This window comes from Rhododendron vialii, chromosome 10a (genome assembly GCF_030253575.1).
Source record: "Rhododendron vialii isolate Sample 1 chromosome 10a, ASM3025357v1".
Classification (NCBI taxonomy): domain Eukaryota; kingdom Viridiplantae; phylum Streptophyta; class Magnoliopsida; order Ericales; family Ericaceae; genus Rhododendron; species Rhododendron vialii.
Genome location: NC_080566.1, coordinates 24,130,828 through 24,135,076, shown reverse-complemented (window position 1 = coordinate 24,135,076; position 4,249 = coordinate 24,130,828). Strand labels below are relative to the sequence as shown.

Below are 4,249 nucleotides of genomic sequence, written 5' to 3'. Positions count from 1 at the left end.
GAAGAGCTTCGAGCATTCAAAGTGTTGGACTTTGAGCATTCAAGCATAGAGCTTGAGAACAAATGATATCTTGGTGATTGTTACGACTTAGAGCCAGTTGAGATAGTAGGCATAGAGCCGCTGAGATGGTTACAGGCGTAGAGCCGCTGAGATAGTGGGCGCAGAGCTGCTTAGTTTAGTGGGCGCAGAGTTGCTGAATTTGTGGGTGTAAAGCTGCTGAGTGATTTGAAGTTGCTGATAGTGAGTTCACGGGCGAAGAGTTGCTGATAGAGCTATGGGGATGACGAGCACGGAGCTGTTGAGTAACTTGAAGTACGAGCGTGGAGCTACTAAGATAGTGAGCATAGAGCTGCTGAGTGAGTACGGGCATAGAGCCGATGGATGTATGGGTATGAGTGTGGAGCTGTTGAGATAGCAAACGTAGAGCTGCTAAGATTGCTATAGGCGTGTAGAGACCCATTAAAAAATATATATATATTATATAATCCCGACGTTTCATAAAAATGTTAGAATATAGATCAAATGTGATATGCGTTGTAATTATTTGTTTTGGGGTTAATGTGATAGTAGGTTAGTTAATGTGATAGCAGGTTAGTGGAAGGGTGCTAGTGTAAGATGCATGAGTGTATGGGTGGATGTGTGTGTAGGGGATAGTTTTCCCCATTCTTATATCTCAACACAGGACACACACACACCTCAATCTCTCGTTCTCCCCACTCTCTCCCGAAACCCTCTCTTCGGCTCTCTCTCCCTCTCTTTTGCTCTCAACCAAAAACCCATCAAAACAACATGAAACCCACACAAACCCATCTCCATTTTAACTTCTATATGCATTATTGAGCCTTAATTTCGTGGGTCAAGCTCGGGGAAGGAGGAACCGGCTGATTTTGAAGTTTTGGAGGTTAGGGCTTTGTTTGATCTCATGAGTTCGGCTTTGAAACTTGAGGTAGGAAAATCTAACTAATTTTATGTGTTTATGAGTTGATATAGTGTTTGAGACTTGCTATTGATCATTGTAATGAGATTTGTTGTTGAATTCCTTTGAAATCCCCAAAATCTGCTGCTGTCCCGTTTTTCTGCTGCTGCCCATTTTTCTGAGATTTTTTCCCAACTTCGAACAGTCATAACTTCCTCGTCCGATATCGAAAACGCCCAAATTATATATCGAATTCGAGATCTTGAAGTCAGCTTTCCAGGGCAACCAAAATCACCTTAAAACTCTAAGTACACAGAAAGTTATGATCATAGGAGTGAAGGTGTGTCAGCTGCCTCGTTTTCTGCTGTTGCTGTCATTTTCTGGGTTTTTGCCCAACTTCGAATGGCCATAACTTCCTCGTCCGATGTCCAATTCGAGCGTATGATATATCGATTTCGAGGTTTTGAAGTCATCTTTTAATTGCCACTGAAATTACATTGACAGGTTAAGTATACAAAAAGTTAGGACTATAGAAGTGGAGGGTGGTTAGTTGCCTCAACTTATGAATGAGTTCGATAGACTTAAAATATTGCACAAATGTTGAGTTATGAATTTATGATGAGTGTTGGTTGAAATGTGGTACGATGACACATGAACAATAATTGTGAAATGATGACGATCATAGAAAATGCGAGGTGAAATGGTTAATCGGTAAATTAACGTCAGAAATGGTGATGTGACGACTTATTGTTGATATGAGTTATGTTAATGCAAGATGGGTTGATTGTTATACTCGTTGGTATGTGGGTGTTGCCCCCTTAATGATTGCAGTACATTAGACCCTGTTATGAAGTCGTATCGACAAGTTTGCATTGTGAGTAATTGTGATTATGGGAACAGACCCGGGTAAAGCCGTGGTGACCCAAGTGCCTCGTAGATGTGGGAATAGACCCGGGTAAAGCCGTGGTGACCCTGTTACTCTGTGAGAGTGGGAATAGACCCGGGTAAAGCCGTGGTGACCCAACTGCTCTGCGGATTTGAGAATAGACCTGGGTAAAGCCACGGTGACTCTCTTTCGGTTCGACTTAGAGAAAAGACCCGGGGAAAGCCGTGGTGACTCGAAGGGCAATGTTGGTTGTATTGAACTAAGAATTTGGGATATCATTGTAGTGTATGGTGACTTGTGGTAACAGGTTTCGTGTGGGATTTTAAGTATGCTATTCTTATTATTATATGTCTTTCGATTTCTCATTTGGTAGAGTGTTTGCCAAAGAGGCATAGATGACCTACCGTAGTGTGACACGTTGAGGAAGACTGGTATAGGCATTCGCATGTTAGGCTATAAACGGAATCTAATTGTAAGGATGTGTTAAACGATGAGACGTGGCACGAGAAAAAGAGGGTTAATGCTGGAAATTCCTTGATTAGAAGTCTTGATTGTGTAGTATATTCATAATTGGCTCTAATTGCTGTTGTCTATCGACGTGAATCTCCTTCTTTTCGCACTTGTCTTCTCGTATACACATAAAGTTAGCATAGATTTTTCTACTGGGCTAGTGTAGCTCAACCTATCATTTTTCAGGTACAAATCAGAGGCTGTGACATGGGTTGCTGTGCTTGCATGCGATCCTACATTTTGAAAGCGACTTCAGAGAGTTAATTTTGCATCTCTTTTTAAACTTTATCACCGGATGAAGAAATTGTAATCTTATTATTATTATTATTTTTATTATTATTTTTTTTTTGGTTAAATGAAGGATCCCTGTAAACTCTTAACTTTCTTTTAACGTGATCTAGTGGTTTTAGGCCGTTGGGCCAAAGATGTAAATTTGGAAATGCTTTGGAGTTTGGAGATGATTTGCGAACAAGGGGATTAGAAATGGCTTTTGGGTAATATTTGTATTATTGTGAGGATTTTTATTTATGAAAAACCTTTAATATTTATATTGAAAATCGAGGGCGTGACAAGGCGTAGAGCCGCTGCTGAGTGATCACGGAGTTAGGACCAGGACTGGTATAGATTACCAGCCTTGGCCCTGACAGCCCCCCTCAGGGATCAAAACAGTAAACAGTAGGGAATTATACCTTTGCTTGAGTGTTTTGAAAATGGATTGAACAAGGTGGTGTAGCTGAGAAAATGAGTGTATGGATGTGGTTAGAGTGAGGCGATATCAAGTGTGCTAGGGCTTGTAGAGTCTTTTTTGCTTGAGAATTGGTAACCCTAGTCTTGGAAGACCAATGGGGTATATATAGGAGATGAGAGAATGCTTGGTGGGTGGAGGGCTTGGCCTAGCAACTAGCCAACAAGGCTGGCCAGCTTCCCTTAGTGGAGAAAGAGGCCAACAAGGTGATGGGAGAAGTTGTGAGGGTGGTGCAACCCATGCACCTCCAAAACGCTGTTCAGTCGACGAAAACGAGGTTCTACAGATCAGTAGCCTCCTGATCATCACAGAATCCAGCTGGAAAAAGGTGAAAGTGACAGGTGTTGACTATCACACGAGGGAGTGACTTCATCGCGCGACGGTCAAACCACACCCCGCGATGGTCAACAGTCAAAGCTTTGACTTTGACCAGCACCTAGCATGCAAAGCATTGCGCTGGAGATTCAACTAATCGCGCGACGGTCAAAACCTGAAGTCAGGGTTTTGATTTTGGGTTTTGGGTTTAGGATACATTCCACACACTCCTGTGGGCACGTGTGTAACGCCCCCAATTTTGGGTACGTTAAAGAAGGCAATTTCATTGAAAAACTAAATGGAGTCTGGCTCAATATTACAGAATATTCTCAAAAGAGTAATCTTATTAAACAAAAGGAGGGTAGACTAGGGTTCCTATCTACAGCTCCACCTGCTCTTCCATCCTAGCTAGCTCCTCAGTTCCAAAAGCCTCCAAGGTGTACTGTTCATCTTGATAATCTACAAGGTCTGACACATTATACCAGCGTCGCCACCGATATAATATGTCAGGGTCACCAAAAGGTAACACCGTGAGCTACAACGCTCAATAGAACAATCCCATACCCACTAACCCATAACTTACAAACAACAAGTTATAATAAAACATCGATTTCCACATGATACGTGTATACACAGCTACAAAAGACAATATCAATAACACATCCGCAATCGCTATATAACTATCGTTGGTGTCCAAGATTTTTTGAGTTTCTCCTACGCGACTCATCGTAGACCGTGTCAACATTTTCACATACCAATCCATCTTTCAAAAATCATTTGTTTAACACACCCAACCTCGGTTCCGCCGTTCCGGGTTCCCGAGTATCCTCACAATGGTTCCGCCGCACCGGGTTCCCATTGGCACACGATTGCATTG

At 42.2% G+C, this 4,249-nt stretch overlaps 1 long non-coding RNA gene across 1 annotated transcript; it reads left to right on the top strand.

The window, feature by feature from the left end:
* The first annotated feature begins 666 nt into the window (after positions 1-666).
* LOC131303381 (uncharacterized) lies at positions 667-2,648 on the top strand. The gene is made up of 2 exons (XR_009192004.1): positions 667-946; positions 2,499-2,648. It is a non-coding gene; the product is annotated as an uncharacterized LOC131303381 (long non-coding RNA).
* Positions 2,649-4,249: the final 1,601 nt, after the last annotated feature.